The sequence below is a fragment of the Oncorhynchus gorbuscha genome, linkage group LG13, assembly GCF_021184085.1.
Source record: "Oncorhynchus gorbuscha isolate QuinsamMale2020 ecotype Even-year linkage group LG13, OgorEven_v1.0, whole genome shotgun sequence".
Taxonomy (NCBI): Eukaryota; Metazoa; Chordata; class Actinopteri; order Salmoniformes; family Salmonidae; genus Oncorhynchus; species Oncorhynchus gorbuscha.
Window position 1 is genome coordinate 76454550 of NC_060185.1, and position 19976 is coordinate 76474525.

Here is a 19976-nt window from a genome sequence, read left to right on the forward strand (position 1 = left end):
GTGGATCATTACTAGTATACAGATGACAATTGATTCACTTGGTGAATGTTGTTAATCTAAAGATAATTTTGATTCACCTGCTGTGTGGGGAAAAAGCTTAATTCTTGGGTTATATTTTCCATCTAAAAGCAGTTCATTTTTATAAATACATTTTTGTTTGAAGCCATATTTTCACTTCTTATTTCTGTATTGCTCATTTGATTTCTAATCAAAAATGTGTTCCAATCCACAATTTAATGTCTTCCTACTTCTGCCAGACCTGTGAAACCTAATCATTGGCAATTGGGAGCCCTTGCCCTAACACGCTAATCAAATTAGATTACAAAATGAACTAATAAATTGCTTACTTAAATTAAAGTTGTTTTCTTTCATGAAGATATCCCCTAGGAAAATGTCCCTGTGAATACTGAATGCAATTCCAATGTATAAAGCGGTTAGTTAATTTGACACAATCTGATTGGTTAACTTGAAGAACTTGAACAGAGATCCATATGCTTATAAAGGACTCTCCATGTCCAATAATAACATGTCTGGTAAATAAGCATATGAAGTTGCAGATTGCAGCATGTCACACAACTTTTAATACATGATATTAGATGTGATTTATGGATGTTTTACTCACCTTAATCTAATAGCTATGTATGTGTTAAGTTATTTTGTCTTAATTTTTTGGTCAAATGTGTTTTCCTTGTGTTAGCTGTGACCACTGTGATGGGCTGAGCTGCTGTATGTCTTACTTATGGCTAAATGTATAGAGATGCAGCCTTGATTCTGTAGTGGATACAATATCTGCCATTCAGTCATGCATCTTGATTGTGGAATCTCTTTAGATTTTATAGAAATGGGGGACTATTTTAGAATTTCTAGTTTAAGAAAAATGGGGAGCTATTTTAGAATTTCTCGTTTAAGAAACATCGGGACTATTTTAGGTGATAATTACTAACATTTTGAGACAGCCAAGACCACAACAGCAATCTCTGCTTACTCATCCTCCCTCACCCAACAGGTTTTCAAAGAAGCTTTGTGCTGACATTTTCCCCTTATTTCTGTTAGGTGAACAATAAAAATGTTTTTATCAATTGCACTGTTTAAGAGAACATCCTCAAGAGGTTAAAGATTAAATTATAAAACTATAAATTATAATAAAGTATAAACATTTACTTTTTCAACTTGCACAGTTGAAACTGAAGCTCGTACCCGTGAGATCTCATTAACTGTGGAATTAAATGAGGAGTGATGAACGGTCAAGGATCATTTCCTCAACATTATGGCGCATCATTTTATCACTGGACGACATAGCGTCACATAATTGGTCAGGTTATCAAAATTAACAATATTCCATTAATGTGCGTAATTAGTCAAATATATTTGAATCTATTTTTTTATTTGTATTATTATAAATATATATATATTACATTTTCCTTTATTGTTAATTAATACATTTTTTACTTACCGTTTTCGAAACCATTTGGCTGTTTTCTGGTGACAGTTGTGACTTAATTTCTACATTAAGTTTTTAAATGTTCTCATTTTAATCACGTAAAAACTGTTTGATGGTAATCTGGATACTGTCAGACATTGCAGACATAAGTAGTGGAAGATCAAAGAACTGCAGAATTTTTTTATTTAAATTTTATGATTACCCACATAATGCTCTCTATACTCCTCTGTAAACTGGTCATCCATCTCTGTATACCCGTCGCAAGACCCACTGGTTGATGCTTATTTATAAACCCCTGTTAGGCCTCACACCCTCCCTATCTGAGATATCTATTGCAGCCCTCATCCTGCACATACAACACCCGTCCTGCCAGTCACATTCTGTTAAAGGTCCCCAAAGCACACACATCCCTGGGTCGCTCCTCTTTTCAGTTCGCTGCAGCTAGCGACTGGAACTAGCTGCAACAAACACTCAAACTAGACAGTTTTATCTCAATCTCTTCATTCAAAGACACAATCATGGACACTCTTACTGACAGTCGTGGCTGCTTTGTGTGATGTATTGTTGTCTCGACCTTCTTGCCCTTTGTGCTGTTGTCTGTGCCCAATTATGTTTGTACCATGTTTTGTGCTGCTCCCATGTTGTGTTGCAATCATGTTGTTGTTATGTTGTGTTGCTACCATGCTGTGTTGTCATGTGTTGCCTTGCTATGTTGTTGTCTTAGGTCTTTATGTAGTGTTGTGTCTCTGTTGTTGCGATGTGTGTTTTGTCTTATATTTATATTGTATTTATTTTAGATTTTTAATCCCGGGCCCCCGTCCCCACAGGAGTTCTTTTGGTAGGCCGTCATTGTAAACAAGAGCTTGTTCTTAACTGACTTGCCGAGTTAAATAAAGGTTAAATAAAAAATACTATTTCCCCAGGGCACAACGACAGTTAAACCACTTAATGTAAGCGACCCGTGGTGTCGTCTAGCCTTCTCTGCACACTGTGTACCTGCGTCAGTTCTTATTGCACATGGCTAAGCTCATCTTCCAGAGTAATCGTTCATCTCAAAATGAGAATGCTAAAATTTTGATGAGAAATGTTTGCATTGTCGACCTTGGCGAAGACAAAAAAGTTGTAAAAGTTAAGCTCCTCGGCTGTGGATGTGGGGTAGAAATGGGGAGCGGGAGAAATAGATTTGCTTAAATGTTCTAATACACTCTTGAATTCTAAACCTGTACATGATAGAATATGACACAACAGCTCCAGAGATTGTTTTCTGATATTGTTTTTTTGCTATTGTGTTACACTATTTTGTTTCAAGCCATGTGGGCAGAAGAGGTGAAGGAGAGAGGATGATCCCTTTCAAATAATAGGTTGTTTTTTTACCTTTTAGGTTTAGTTCTGTATCACTTCATGTTTCATGTCACTCCCATCTTGCTAGAGAAAATATCTTCTAACCCCTCTTCAAATAGATTGCCCATTCCTGAGCATGTCGTTTTTTGTGTAACTACTTGTGGATCAATGGTAGATTGATATGACTACACACAGATAATACAGAATATACCTCTTCTGAACTCACTTTATGACCAAATCAGAATATCGCTCTTCTGAAACCACTTTATGACCAAATCAGAATATCGCTCTTCTGAACTCACTTTATGACCAAATCAGAATATCGCTCTTCTGAAACCACTTTATGACCAAATCAGAATATCGCTCTTCTGAAACCACTTTATGACCAAATCAGAATATCGCTCTTCTGAAACCACTTTATGACCAAATCAGAATATACCTCTTCTGAAACCACTTTATGACCAAATCAGAATATCGCTCTTCTGAAACCACTTTATGACCAAATCAGAATATACCTCTTCTGAAACCACTTTATGACCAAATCAGAATATCGAAACCACTTTATGACCGAATCAGAATATCGCTCTTCTGAAACCACTTTATGACCAAATCAGAATATCGCTCTTCTGAAACCACTTTATGACCAAATCAGAATATACCTCTTCTGAAACCACTTTATGACCAAATCAGAATATCGCTCTTCTGAACTCACTTTATGACCAAATCAGAATATCGCTCTTCTGAAACCACTTTATGACCAAATCAGAATATCGCTCTTCTGAAACCACTTTATGACCAAATCAGAATATCGCTCTTCTGAAACCACTTTATGACCAAATCAGAATATCGCTCTTCTGAAACCACTTTATGACCGAATCAGAATATTGCTCTTCTGAAACCACTTTATGACCAAATCAGAATATCGCTCTTCTGAAACCACTTTATGACCAAATCAGAATATCGCTCTTCTGAAACCACTTTATGACCGAATCAGAATATTGCTCTTCTGAAACCACTTTATGACTGAATCAGAATATTGCTCTTCTGAAACTGCTTATGACCAAATCAGAATAGAGCTCTTCTGAAACCATTTATGACCAAATCAGAATAGAGCTCTATTTTATGGCCATATCAGAGTAGAGCTCTTCTGAAACTGCTTATGACCAAATCAGAATAGAGCTCTTCTGAAACTGCTTATGAACAAATCAGAATAGAGCTCCACTTTATGACCATATCAGGGTAGAGCTCTTCTGAAAACACTTATGACCAAATCAGAAAATTTGGTCTTCTGAAATCACTTTGACAAAGATGAACACAGGTCAGACCATGATGTTAAGCAACAGTTGGACTGAAAAGCAACATTCCCGAGAGTGTGTGGCTAAATTAATTGTGGTGTGTACAGCCAAGTGAATGTTTCATTGAGTTTGTGTTTATGGCAAAGGAATCATAGCATAACTGGGCCGAAATTTAGGGTGGTGCACTGCCCAAAAGACTAAGCCCAGAGAGGTGTGATTGAGTTAAAGCTGGCAATGAAGTTAAACTGATGACATTAACACTGAGCCTTCTTCTTCTCCTGTCTTCTATGGTGGTTCAACACCTCCCACTTGAGACCGAGAACAATCCCCCTTCAACCCTCCCACACAACAGGCAGAGCAAAATACTGGACATATTTCCCTTCGAGAGTGAAAGCAATACAGCAGCGGTCATCCCATTTCTTTCTAATAGTTCACACATTTCTGCAACGCTGACAATGGGAACCCTCAGGTGTGCCATATCTCCCTGAAGAGTGTCCTTCAGAAGTTCAGTAAACATTCCCTACCTGTCCTTTTTTCCATCCCTGAAAAAAAAGTTTGAGGAAGAAAAAAAAGTCTGAAACTAAGAAAAATGAGATGGGTACAGAACAAGTCATGAATATGCAGGACAAAAGGCCTGAGGGATTACACGTTACCTAAGGTTTATTTTCTGTCTCTTTGCCTCTCTCTCACCGATGAGGTTTGCTCCTGTCTGCATCTTAATTGAGATAGGGGGATGGAGAAAGAAGGGGGGGCTAGAGAGAAAGGGGAGGAAGAGGACTGGTTTAGATTTCTGCCTCAATGCAGTGCTTGGATGTCCACAGCCCTGAATTCTTTCAGGCCTTGTTTACTCTGGCATCAGAATCAGGCTTTTTAGATCTAATATTTCCGAATGACTAAACACATTTTCAAGTAATTGGCGAATGGAGTGTGACATTTTGTACACTACCACAAAGATTTTCAGCCAATGTATTAAAGATATTACATTCATACAGCCAACAATTCACAGCCCAATCTTGTCATTTATCCAATGCAGGAGAATATTGCTTGCTGGCTCATTTAGCCTTGCTGACTCACTCATTCATGCTTACACACCTGTTTTTTTTATTATTCAAAAAGACTTAAGCGTCACATTAATTTCAGCATATGGAGATTGACTGATTTTTTAAAAACCCTGGTATTAAGCCTATAAGCTAGATTCCCTGAAATGTCCATGCTGATTATCAGTTCAATCGTCCAGACACTAAAAGGTTGTCGATATTGTTATTACATTTTTTAATTTATGACGGAAAAAAATATTTTATTTTCATTGTTTAATTTGTGATTCACTATATTTGTAGGTTTCTGGTTCATGTCTAATTTTTGATTAGCCACACCACTGGAACTAGTCACATGGGATAAAGTCATTTATACCTCTGAGGGTTTCACCTAACACTTTGTATTAAAGCACGTTGTCCTATGAATATTCAACAAATAGGAGCATGATGGTGTGAATTGAATTGAACACACATGAGAATGTAGGCTATTGACATTGTAATGCTCCGAAGAGGATCCTGAGAGAAGTCCATATCACAGAGAACACACTCTACTCCATATTTATTTGAACGGTGAAGCTAAAACTTTTAATTTTGGATTTGAGATAAAAATGTTTTGAGGCGACCGTACAGAATGCCACCTTTTATTTGAGGGTGTTTTCATACATATCTGTTTTACCAGTTAGAAATATTAAATTAAAACACTTGATGTTTCTAGTCCCCCTCATTTCAAGGTGTCATAAGTAATTGGGACAAATTCACTTACAGTGTATAAAAGTAGTCAAAGGTTTAGTATTTAGTCCCATATTCCTAGCACACAATGACTACATTTAGCTTGTGACTCTGCAAACATGTATGCATTTACAGTTTGTTTTGGTTGTGTTTCGGTTTATGTTTTTCCCAATGGGAACTGAATGGTGAGTTATGTATTGTGTCATTTTGGAGTCACTTTTATTGTAAATCCGAATAGAATATGTTTCTAAACAGTTCTACATTCATGTGGATGCTACCATGATTACGGATAACTATGACTGAATTGTGAATAATGATAAGAGAGTATGTTAGAGGCACAAAGATCATGCCCCTCAAAACATGCTAACCTCTCAGCATTACCAATAACAGTGGAGGTTAGCATTTTGGGGGGAGTACGATATTCATGACATTCGTGACATTTTGTAAAGTTGCCGAATATGAAACATGATCTCAAATCCAAATTGCTGGTGTATAGATCCAAATGAAACGTTTTAGCTTCACTGTCCGAATAAATACAAAGGAGGGTGTATATGGTAAAAGAAATGTGGACTTTAAATGTCTACTTTCTGTGTTCTACTGATTGCTAACTTGCCAGAGCCTTGAAATCCAAACTAGGTTAAGCTTGCCATGTCATGAGCGTAAACCTACAGTACCAGTCAAAAGTTTGGACACACCTCATTCCAGGGGTTTTCTTTTTTGTTTGACTCTTTTCTACGTTGTAGAATAATAGTGATGACATAAAAACTATGAAGTATCTCATATGGAATCATGTAGTAACCAAATAACTGTTAGACAAATCAAAATATATGTTATATTTGAGATTCTTGAAGTAGCCACCCTTTGCCTTGATGACAGCTTTGCACGCTCTTGGCATTCTCTCAACTAGCTTCATGAGGTAGTCAGCTGGAATGCATTTCAAATAACAGGTGTTCCTTGTTAAAAGTTAATTTGTGGAATTTATTTCCTTAATGCGTTTGAGCCAATCAGTTGTGTTGGGCCGAGGTAGGGGTGGTATACAGAAAATAACCCTATTTGGTAAAAGACCAAGTCAATATTATGGCAAGAACAGTTCAAATAAGCAAAGAGAAACAACAATCCATCATTATGACATGAAGGTCAGTCAATCTGGAACATTTCAAGAACTTTTAAAGTTTCTTCAAGTGAAGTTGCAAAAACCATCAAGCGCTATGATGAAACTGGCTCTCATGAGGACTGCCACAGGAAAGGAAGACCCAGAGTTACCTCTGCTGCAGAGGATAAGTTCATTAGATTTAGCAGCCTCAGAAATTGCAGCCCAAACAAATGCTTCACAGAGTTCAAGTAACAGACACATCTCAACATTAACTGTTCAGAGGAGACTGTGTGAATCAGGCCGAACTGATGCAAAGAAACCACTACTAAAGGACACCAATAAGAAGAAGAGTCTTGCTTGGGCCAAGAAACACAAGCAATGGACATTAGACCGGTGGAAATCTGTCCTTTGTTCTTATGAATCCAAATTTGAGATGTTTGGTTCCAACCACCATGTCTTTGTGAGACGCAGAGTAGGTGAACAGCTGATCTCCGCATGTGTGGTTCCCACCATAAAGCATGGAGGAGGAGATGTGATGGTGCTTTGCTGGTGACACTGTCAGTGATTTCATTAGAATTCAAGGCACACTTAACCAGCATGGCTACCACAGCATTCTGAGGCGCTATGCCATCCCATCTGGTTTGTGCTTAGTGGGACTATCATTTAAAAAAAAATTAATTTAAATTTTTACCCCTTTTTCTCCCCAATTTCGTGGTATCCAATTGTTGTAGTAGCTACTATCTTGTCTCATCGCTACAACTCCCGTACGGGCTCGGGAGAGACTAAGGTTGAATGTCATGCGTCCTCCGATACACAACCCAACCAGCCGTACTGCTTCTTAAAACAGCGCGCATCCAACCCGGAAGCCAGCCGCACCAATGTGTCGGAGGCTACGTGCACCTGGCCACCTTGGCTAGCGCGCACTGCGTCCAGCCCGCCACAGGAGTCGCTAGTGCGCGATGAGACAAGGACATCCCTACCGACCAAGCCCTCCCTAACCCGGACGACGCTAGGCCAATTATGCGTCGCCCCACGGACCTCCCGGTCGCAGCCGATTACTTCAGAGCCTGGGTGCGAACCCAGGGACTCTGATGGCACAGCTGGGCGCTGCAGTACAGCGCCCTTAACCACTGCGCCACCCGGGAGGCTCTATCATTTGTTTTTCAACAGGACAATGATCCAAAACACATCTCCAGGCTGTGTAAGGGCCATTTGACAAATAATTAGTGATGGAGTGCAGGATCAGATGACCTGGCCTCCACAATCACCCAACCTCAACCCAATTGATATGGTTTCGTATGAGTTGGACCGCAGCCAACAAGTGCTCAGCATATGTGGGATCTCCTTCAAGACTGTTGGAAAAGCATTCCAGGTGAAGCTGGTTGAGAGAATTCCAAAAGTGTGTGAAGCTATCGTCAAGGCAAATGGTGGCTACTTTGAAGAATCTCAAATATAAAATATATTTAGATTTGTTTAACACTTTTTTGGTTACTACATGATTCCGTATGTATTATTTCATAGTTTTGATGTCTTCACTATTATTCTAAAAATGTAAAAAATTGTAAAAAATAAAGAAAAACCCTTGAATGAGTAGGTGTGTAAAAACATTTGACTGCTACTGTATATTCAAAGCTAACTCCCTGTATAAACATTCTGAACAAACTCCTTTCCTTCATGGAACTTTGATCAAGCCACCGACTTATTCTCTATCAATGATGTGTCACTGTTTTAATAAGCAACACTGTTTCTCCCACAGTCCTCCCCCTGTGAATAGGCAGGAGCTCCTGGGTTTCCATACTACCCGCTGGAACGTTCAGCTGCCATTCAGCATTGTCAGCTCATTAGGCTACATCCGTGACTGAAGTGTGAACCCAATGACTTTCTGCAACCTCAGGTCTGTTGAGATAACGGACCGAGCAGGTGGTGTGTGACCAGATAACACAGTCAGTTTTGTAATGAAGGGCCCACGTGGAGGATGATGTCAGTAGAGGTTGTAATTCCATGAAAGATGCATGGCACTTGCAACATATGAATCGTACTGTAGTGAGATAACAGGTTATTCTTCTCATGGCCGCTATGAAGGAGTAAGGGCAGAACAATTAAAGTGTCCCATTTTAGGACATCCTCAAGTGTCTTCCAATGTTGGCGGTGTCAGACACCAGTGCAGTCTACACATCATGACTAGCTCATGATTTAAAACCACCATCACCGATACAGGGAGCGTTTGGAAAGGTGCTGCAGCAGCCTCTCCAATTGCTATCGCGGCCGATGGAATTAGCCTGTGCAACCCTGGTGAGATCCAGCTGTGTCTCTGAGGCTGAGCTTACTTCAGCGGCGCCACTCCCCCCTCACTCTCCACACTCTCCTTTGATCCTCCAGGAGCTGACTGTCTGCCAAGTGGCAGCTGGCAGAGAGCCAAACAATTTATGGGAGGCAAAGCTGTGAAGGAGCTCGTTCTAAAAATACTGAGGCGGAATGAAGTATTGATCCAATGGACAGCTCGTTTTGGCCTGCCGCGGGGGTCTACTTCTCTTCTCCCAGGCCACCTCTCTATGCAGCTTCTCTTCCCTCCCAGTTTATGTCCTTCAATTGAGGCCAACCCAGCCTAGGAGAACTGTGTTTAGATGTGTATTTACTGGAGGACTGAGACAGGGATGCCGGTTGTCTCCTTTCCTGTTGTGGTACCGAGGAGGAAATCCCCATTTTCCCTCACCCACCAACTACACTGACTCCAGCCCTGATGCCGCAGCAAGGGAATCCCCCGAGCTAGATCCTGCTAGATCTATCCAAGCCTCAGGTGGCAGCAAAAGACTGTATGACATCATCATAAAGACAAAATAATGATATTTATGGAAATCTTATATTACCTAATCTTGGTTACCCAGAAGTAAAATTAGCTTGCAAAAATGTCATGTCCTGTTTTAATTCCTCTGGGAATTTACCCGTGTTAGTCATGGTCAAAACAATACCAATTGTTTGTTTTCATATATTTTTTACAATATAGCTAATTTTGACTTTGTGGGTGTGGAATCATGTGGAAACCGTTTATTATCTGTTTTTAAAAATCACTGCGCCAGTTTACGCACCACCTACGCCCATTTTTGATTCGTCCAAATAATAATTTACTAAAACCAGGAACTATTGTTGTACACATAATTCAATGTGAGCCTTGACAGATTCTCGCCGTTCCATCTGTACACAAGAATATATCCACGAGAGATTACATATTACCGACTGTAAAACACAGGCTTATTCCAGCCAGCTAACACCGACTCTAAATTGGTTTGATAACGCTTGACATTAAAGAGCGGCTGAACTCACAGATTCCACATTTTTCTGCTGCTCATTAAGAATAACGAGATTTGAGTCTTGGGTGTGTGGTTCGATGTGGGTGTGTTATGTACACTATCGTACTCTGCAGTTACTGTTTGTCCCTCTTGAGGCACAGTAGCAACAACATAGCCACTACTAATTCTTCAAATAGTCATAGATTAATCTAAGATAAATCAAGACATTTTACATTCAGTCGTGCATTTTACAGGTTTGATTTCTCAAGTAAAAACATTTCATAACTAGTCAGAGCACTGCTGGCTGCGCTCAGGACTGAATTTTGAGAACATGTCTACAACTTCATTATCAGCAAGCTACTGAACTATCGTAAATAACGTATAATCTCCACGCTGTTTATTAGTGCCTAAAATCACTAGCTAGCTACATTCCATCTCTGTTTGTCAATGAAGCTAGCTAGTATTAGCTAGGAGACACATTGAGCAGCCAGGCCACATAGCTAAATCAGCTAATCAAGTCACTGGCGAGTGGCGACGTGTGTGTGCTTCAGTGATGTTTTGTTGTGTCAACTTTCTCACTATCTATTACCAGAGTTGGAACATCATGTTACAAAACAGGTCGCGGGGGACACTAGATGCTTGCAAATTTTTCCCAAAACAGTGGCAGACTCTAGTGATCCCTATAAAACACATTAGCAAGTGGCCTCTCCATAAAGGGCTGAGGGGCCAAGTGTTCTTTTCAACGTAATATTGGCGATATTACGTTGAAAAGAACACTTGGGCCCCTCAGCCCTTTATGGAGAGGCCACTTGCTAATGTGTTTTATAGGGATCACTAGAGTCTGCCACTGTTTTGGGAAAAATGTTTTATGTAAACCAGTCCACAGGCGTGGTGTAATGGGTGGGTCTGTCTCAATGTCTAGAGCATCTGCTGATATATGATTGGATAGAGCGCATAGCATAACTTGTTCTTCATGCAGCTATTTCTCCCTAGTCTTACAGCCCTCATGTAAGTCATGATGTAAGTCATGATGATCTCAGTTACACAGCTCTTACAGTTTTGCAATATACTGACTATTATGATCCTACTTACAATTTTTTAAAATTTTGACACTGGAATAAATGTTTCAGACTACTATGGATGCCACAAAGGCCGTTTTCAACCAGAAAATGTTTTTTTTTGCATTCAGTTGCCATTTATACATAACATGATTCTAATGTAAGTTGACCTCCCAGTTCAGCATGTTGCTGTCAGTCGTAAAATGTTCTGTCGGAAAAAAAACTCTCAATCTCAAAGGGTTTCATAATGGGTTTATAATTACCTTCATGGAAAGTGTTACCATTGGTTTTGTGCATCTATCAGAATACACCAATTTCCGGCATGAATGTTGACTGCGATGCAGGAAGTGCTGTGGACACAGCTTAGATATTCTTGTGGCCACTTGACGCTTCCTCTGTGCTTTTGTCATGGCGACCAGTGTAGTTTTTGTCATGGCGACCAGTGTAGTTTTTGTCATGATGACCACCGTAGCAGCAGTGTGCTTGCTCTGCTCTCCCTGACTCCTCCAGGTGTGACTGCTCTGATCAATATGCATCGCTTGGTTTTGCCAGTTTGGCCCAGACACTGATGCACTGTTGAATCACTCAGAAACATTCCGCCCGATCGTTTACGTTTCACAGACGGAGGGGAAACTCGATAGACATAGAAAACAAGGGTTCTGAAATGAAAACGGCCATGAAAGCGTGATGTGAGAGCATGGATGTGTTGATTGTTTTAGTGTGTGTATGTAAGGTGGTGGGTGGGTGGGTGGGTGGGTGGGTGGGTGGGTGGGTGGGTGGGTGGGTGGGTGGGTGGGTGGGTGTGTGTGTGTGTGTGTGTGTGTGTGTGTGTGTGTGTGTGTGTGTGTGTGTGTGTGTGTGTGTGTGTGTGTGTGTGTGTGTGTGTGTGTGTGTGTGTGTGTGTGTGTGTTGACTGGTGAGTGGGAGGGAGTGCCTTGGGAGGGTTTAGTGTGTCTAGACAGAGCACATCCCTGAATTTCGTTCTCTGTGTGTGGAGAGATTGTGAAATGAAAGTGAGTAGCCTACAGTTTTTGTTCTTGGAAAGGAAATACCTGATCAAACAGCAATGTAACACACGCTTAAAGATCAGAAATTGGCCCGTCTTTGGAGTTGTACGAAAAGCTTTATTTCACATAGCCAGTGCAATGGCTGTTCTGTAAACACAGAAACAACTCAAGAGATTTTTAAGGTTTGTTCAAAATGTAGTCTGGTCATTTCTAGACATTTAATCTGCAACCTGTTACAATGTGAGCAACCTCAACCCTATTCTCAACCATATTCTTGACCAACAAATTCCACCTTTTTAAATAATAATTGAAAAGGTAAACTCACTTGGCAGCAATATTGTTGTGGTCTTGATACTGGCCCAATATATATATGTTTGTATTTGATACTCCTATCATATCAATGTGTAGAACGAATTAGCAGGTAGCAAAATGTTCAGCTCTGCTTTGATTAGGGTTGTGAGTTGAATCCTGCTGGAGTCTGATTCCAGAAATAGACGCTTTTTGGCATTGTCTACCTTTAAATTATCTAGGGTTTTTGCTCAGCTCTCTTTGCAAAATACCCCTCTGTCTGCGTCATTCTTCTCCTTGCTTTGCCAATGAACTTTGGGCCGAGCTTTGCTTTTGCCTGAAGACTTTCGTCTTGTTGCTTTCACCGGGGATTCCTGCAACCCAGCTTCACAGGGCAAGGAAACAGATATGAAGGTAAACCGAGAGAGAGTAGAGGCTGAGAGGAGAGTAGAGGCTGAGAGGAGAGTAGAGGCTGAGAGGAGAGTAGAGGCTGAGAGGAGAGTAGAGGCTGAGAGGAGAGTAGAGGCTGAGAGGAGAGTAGAGGCTGAGAGGAGAGTAGAGGCTGAGAGGAGAGTAGAGGCTGAGAGGAGAGTAGAGGCTGAGAGGAGAGTAGAGGCTGAGAGGAGAGTAGAGGCTGAGAGGAGAGTAGAGGAGAGGAGAGTGAGAGGAGAGGAGAGGCTGAGAGGGAGAGGAGAGGCTGAGCGGAGAGGAGAGGCTGAGCGGAGAGGAGAGGCTGAGCGGAGAGGAGAGGCTGAGCGGAGAGGAGAGGCTGAGCGGAGAGGAGAGGCTGAGCGGAGAGGAGAGGCTGAGCGGAGAGGAGAGGCTGAGCGGAGAGGAGAGGCTGAGCGGAGAGGAGAGGCTGAGCGGAGAGGAGAGGCTGAGCGGAGAGGAGAGGCTGAGAGGAGAGTAGAGGCTGAGAGGAGAGTTCTCAAGAGGAGATGCCTGTCTCCCTGATGCCTGTCTCCCTCGTGATCTGTTCACAAACACAGCATGATGAAAGAGTATCACTGGAGAGAAGAATGTACTTTCAGACGCCTTGAATATTTAACAGTTTCCTTGCATTCACCTAGTTGTCAAAACTGTGAGAACGTAACCATGTAATTTCAAATATGTAGTGTATAGTGATTGTGTTTTTGTATTTTGCAGTAGCTTTGGTTCAAAACAGCTTTGGTTCAAAACACAGTGTGATCCCAAAGAACAGCATGCGCTAGCTTTCAAGCCCAGTATTAAGACTCCCTTTCGCTGTGGCTGTGGCTTTACAGCCTTGTCATGTTTACACAAAGCCACAGAACCATTTTAGCCTTTCTCCTTCAGAAGTCTGGAGAAAAAAATGGCATCTTTAAAAGTGAAAAATAAGCCAGGCTTTAATCGAAGCTGCATCCAAATGTCCGGAAATAGCATTTCCAGCAGGGTATTTTTCAATCGCTGTAACAGTACAATACAGCAGCACTATGGGACTTTTTCTGTGATCTCATATTGAAAGCATCAGGGGGTTGACTTTGAAGGAGACTGAAACTCCAGGGCCACTCTGGACTTTGTAGGCTTTTTGCCTCTAATGGTTTGTTTACATAGATCTTTTTTCATCGCTTGTCTTTTTTTTGGCTTCACTGTCAAATCTCTCTACATCTAGGGGCATGTTTTCTCTGTTGCTAGATCTGAGGAGTCCATGTTGAGATTTAATGGGAGTTTTATTCTCCCCCCAGCCCCCAGTCTTCCTCTGTTATCTTGATGTGCTTATTGAAGACCATTGACTTTGATGACTTGCTTCATCTACTATTTGTAGATCATGCAGAGAAGACCCAGAACAAGTCATGATAAATCGTCTAGCAATTCCTGGGAGTTGTGTTGTTGTGCATTTTCATTGTTACCTACAGTGACTTCTGAAAAACAGCAACTTTAGTTCAAGCCATATGAATAATCAAAGAATATCAGCATATTAACTTTCACTGGAGGGGGGCTTTAATAGACCGAACTCTAGAGGAGACAACGCAAAAACGGATTTGCTTAGGGCCAATCAATCTTACAGGGAATGAGAAACACAGACACAACTCTACCCTTTTGATAGACTGCCACCATTGCAAGGTCAGAGGTTTACCGTTACTTAAGGGCTGTGCCTGTGAAGGAGAGCGAGAGAGTGTATTACCTCACACGCTGAAGCTAGGTGGCAAGGAGGTCATGTTCCGGTGCTCCTGACCCTGTCACTTTCCCAGCGCTGCTCGCTCGAGACGCTCCACCCGAAAACTAATCCTGGCTGTCTGCCAAGGCAGAAGAGGAAAGCATCTGGATTCAGTCAGACGACTGCATTAGAATAGCGCATGAAATTGCAGTTGATTACCTGTCAGGACAGTTAAGCAGGCTTATTGCACGGTGTCAAATATATATGGAGGTGCAACCGAAGGCTTCAGGTTTTGCCGGGTCTGGGTTTGGTGGTTTGAAGACAACACAAGGTTTGAGAGTATACAGTTGACTCCTGATAAGTGCACTTTTGAGAACGTGCCTACTCTTCTTCTTTTATGAAGCGCAGTGCAGTAAATGACTCCTGATAACTGCATGTTCCAGTTTAGATGTCACTGTCACCACAATCACAAGTTGCATTTGTCAGGCAAGATTTAACATGATTTGACATGTGTAACCATGATTTGACACGTGTAACCATGATTTGACATGTGTAACCATGATTTGACATGTGTAACCATGATTTGACACGTGTAACCATGATTTGACACGTGTAACCATGATTTGACACGTGTAACCATGATTTGACACGTGTAACCATGATTTGACACATGTAACCATGATTTGACACATGTAACCATGATTTGACACATGTAACCATGATTTGACACATGTAACCATGATTTGACACATGTAACCATGATTTGACATATGTAACCATGTAACCATGATTTGACATGTGTAACCATGATTTGACATGTCTAACCATGATTTAAAACATGTAACCATGTAACCATGATTTGACATGAGTAACCATGATTTGACATGTCTAACCATGATTTGACATATGTAACCATGATTTGACATATGTAACCATGTAACCATGATTTGACATGAGTAACCATGATTTGACATGTCTAACCATGATTTGACATATGTAACCATGATTTAAAACATGTAACCATGATTTGACATATGTAACCATGTAACCATGATTTGACACGTCTAACCATGATTTGACATATGTAACCATGATTTGACACATGTAACCATGATTTGATATGTCTAACAATGATTTGACATGTGTGTGAATTATTTAATCTGTGTAATCATCATTTAACATGTCTAACCATGATTTATATAACGTAGAGATTTGGAAAACATTCTGTAATAGAAGTACGCATTTAATGACAAGGCAAAAAATTCCAAACATAATCAAATAAATAAGTAAATAAGAATATTCTCCAGCAGGTAATTTTGTTCCTAATGCATTGGTTGGTTACAATGATCTATCAATTCAGCATAATAAATAATTGAAGATACACTCAGTACTGTTTATTTAGAAAGTAGTCCTAGTGCAACAAGCCCAGTTAGTTAGATTTCCCTTGGGCCTAAACAATCACTAAGCATTGTGGATGCATTGCACCGCATAATAAACAGAGAAGTTGAAATGTTACCCAACATGTAGGAGGAAAAACATTCTTAATATATAGACGCAGATGCTTGAAACTTCTACCCATAGAACCTCACGATAAACAAATTACCCTTGCCATCCCCAGCGTTCATATTTCATTTATGGTGTGCCTCGGTGCCTGACAACATTTGGATTTATTGGCATTATAACCCTTCGTCGCCATACATAAGTCATGAGTTCAGTAATATACTGATAAGCCAGAGGGAGCAGGAATAATACTAGGAAAGAGAAACACAGAGAAATGTGAATATAGGTAGATTACCACACGTCTTTGTGTCAGCGACCGTTCTCCTGTGCAGAACCTCTCTGCTAACCTGCGCAGGTATTCGGAGAGAACGGCGTCAGTGTGACAAAGAGGAGATTGGGATACGCTCGGCTTCCTTCCGCCAGTCAGCTGGTGTGTGGTTCTGTGATAAGGAGGGACAGCTCTAACCTTTTAATATATGCAGCCTGACGGTGATCATTCTCATGCAAAACTAAATCATTTGAGCATGTTGACACTCCGTGACAAAAGGGCAGTCCCCAGAAGTCCCCATAGCTGAACATTTCAAATGTTATTTTTTCACTCGAGATGCAGCCAGTCAGGCGACAGAGAGGCAGCCAGTCAGGCGACAGATCGGCAAGACTGGTAATTCTCTTACTTCTTCTTTGTCCGACCAGTCCTGACAAAATAGCAGGCCCCAGGTAGATGCAGTTGTCAATGGTTAAAGATCACACTTCTCTGCATCATTGCACACACAGGTCCACTCTGAGCAAACCCCTTGCAAATTCAAAGAGTTATTTCCAGTGGCAAGCCAGGTAATAGTTCACTCATACACCCGTGAGATTGTCTGGAGTTGATTTTAGCTGGAAATAGCTAGTTCCTGTTTCCCATCATGCCATCCTTTTTTGTTCTATATTGGTCATCATCCTTAAAATATATAATATTGGCTGATCATGATGATCATCTGGCCATGAGAAGGTACGAGAAGAAACCAGACGTTGCCATTTTGGACAGGCCTAGAAATGGCTAAGAAGTGCTTTTGATGACATTGTACCATTTTTTAGGAAATGTCTTCTTATAATTTGAACTAGAGAACGTAGAAACATGTTGTTTTCCTGTCTTTTTGTGGCTAAACCAACTAGGCTCGTAATTTAGCAATTTTATTTGTATTTACAGATGGAATACAAGTTTGTTATTAAAGCACATGAAAGTTCACATGTTCCAGAAGGCATTTCTGCCAAAAAATGCATTTACTGCAAAAATGTATGTCTACGTTCAAATGCCTCTTCTGTGATGTAGTGACGTGTGACATACGCCTCGTTTCCTGAAATCATTCACATATTGAACAGGGAAGCCTCTTTACTTGAAGTACACCAGTCCTAATTTTACCCAGAGAAGCATTTTGTTTTGCAGTAAGTATACTTACAGACAACATGTATAAATATATGTACTCTGTAATACAAACAACAGATTAATATGTAGTAGTAAAAAAAAGGCAGTAGTAAAATTATAGTGATAGAACACATGTCACTTGCATTATTATATATACAAATTTTAAAAAACGTTTTCATAACATTTTATTTAAAAAATCATATTGAATACATCAGAAAACACTATATTACCTATGTTCATACCCACTGGGCACAGACTGGTTGTATCAACATTGTTATCAACATAAAGGAATTTTGGGAATATTTGTTTTTTCTTTTCACCATTTCATGGTTCACATCTTTTTTGATTTCACATTGAATTCACATTAGTTGACAACTAAATCAAATGATAAACAAAACCAGACATTAAACTGACGTCTGTGCCCGTTGTGTAGGAAAGACCAAATGTAGACCTCATAAAATGGTAATACCCTATGACTACCTGCACACCATTATAGACACACATCCCCAAAGACTGAAGACTGATGGAGAAAGCAACCATTTTTATCCCCGTTGATTCAATGTGTTTCGTCAAGTTTCTGATAACAAAGAGTTATTTGCACAGTGAGTGCCCGTCCAATCTTTTCCCAAATATGGTTCCCACGTTACCAGATCACTGCATGCTACTCTTAGCTCCGCTGGATAAAAGAGGGCTTTGTTCCAAATGGTACCCTATTACCATTATAGTGCACTACTTTTGACCAGGGCCCATAATGCTTTGGTCAAAAGTAGTGCACATTAAAGGGAATAGAGTGTTATTTGGTACACAACCCACATCCCGGAATGTACAACCCTTACAGGCTCTTTACCCTTAATATTGTCATTATAGCATTGTACAATCAACACCACTTAACTTTAGAGGTATTGACAGCATAATAGCAGGACAGTGTTTGTTTGGTCTGCTCTGATGGCTTGAAAAACATCCAAGGGAATTTCAGGTAGGACTGCAAACCACAAAGGCAAACCAAGATACAGCATCTGCCTTTCCCGCAATGGATCAGTGACACAGCTTCTGTATCAAGAATGAAACACATTACTAATTATGTATGATGTGAGAGGAGGCGAGGACAATGTATTTCATTGCTTAATATGAAATTGTTAGCACAGAGGTGGTGAAACCAACACTGCATGACATCCGCCGGTATCCATGGATACGAAGTGAGCCGCCAGTCTGGGTAAAATAATAAGCTTCAAACTGCTATCAGAGATTAATGGCTAGTTTTATAACCCATTAACTGTCATAGTGCCTCTACCAAAAGAAATCTCTCCTGAAGTAGTGATTAGTTAGTGACAGGGATGGGACCTAGTCTGCTACTTTTGAAAGGTAGTGTACAAAACGTTGGCTAGGTCCTTTTTCTAACACTGTCTTTCACTGCATGTTTTTAGAGTGGAGGCAAGGTGATGTACATGCAAAATAGAGGGAAACTTTCTTCACCTCCTTGACTACATCTCTCATACACATACTGTGCGTGTGCATACATTTTTATTGTTCTATTACCATATTCTGCTATAAACGTGATCAAATTACTCATTGATATGAACTGAGCACATCACTACGACATGACCCCTGTCAATAGACTAGGCTAAGCCAATCACATCTCCAATCAGCAAGGCAGCTCATTGGTGATCCCTTGCTAATCAAAGTTAGTCTGGCCGGATTGAGACTGCCTGCCATCAGAAGACACTGAATAGGCCATAATCTCGACCAGGAGAATGAGTGCCCTTGTCAAACCAGTGCTAGTAATTGAATGTGTTGGATGTCTTAAACTCACTTTGATAACCTCCATCCGACACCCCTGGGCTCTCTCTGCAAATAGGAATTAGACAAAGGTGAAGCTTCCCAGATTGTGAATTACCGTGGTCACTGCACTTGATCAATTTCCGATTAAATGGGATTTAAAGACGAATTTGCCATTATGCCTTTCTGGGACATAATCACAGAGGATAAAGAGGCAATTTTGGCCGGAGGAACAGTGTGTGACCAAGGAATTGTCTCCTGGAAAGATAGATATGCTAGCCTAGCTACAGATGTAGGATCTTAATTGGATCACCCTATTGCAGGAGAACTTTCCTGCAAAGCAGGACATTTTAAAACTTGTAGTGTATTTCAGACTTCCTTTTAATTTCAGACTTCCTTTTCTCTTATGAAAAATGTATCAACCCCTACAAACATTTCCATAAATTATAATCCAGATAATTCAGATTTCCTGTTTCCGCAGGATTATATTATTATTATTTATAAGCAGTGGAAGGGTGACACGAGATTTGAGCTGTCAGATCTCGAGGCACACCACCCTCTGTCTGTATCTGGAGCTAGAAACTTTGCTGGAAGGTCCACATT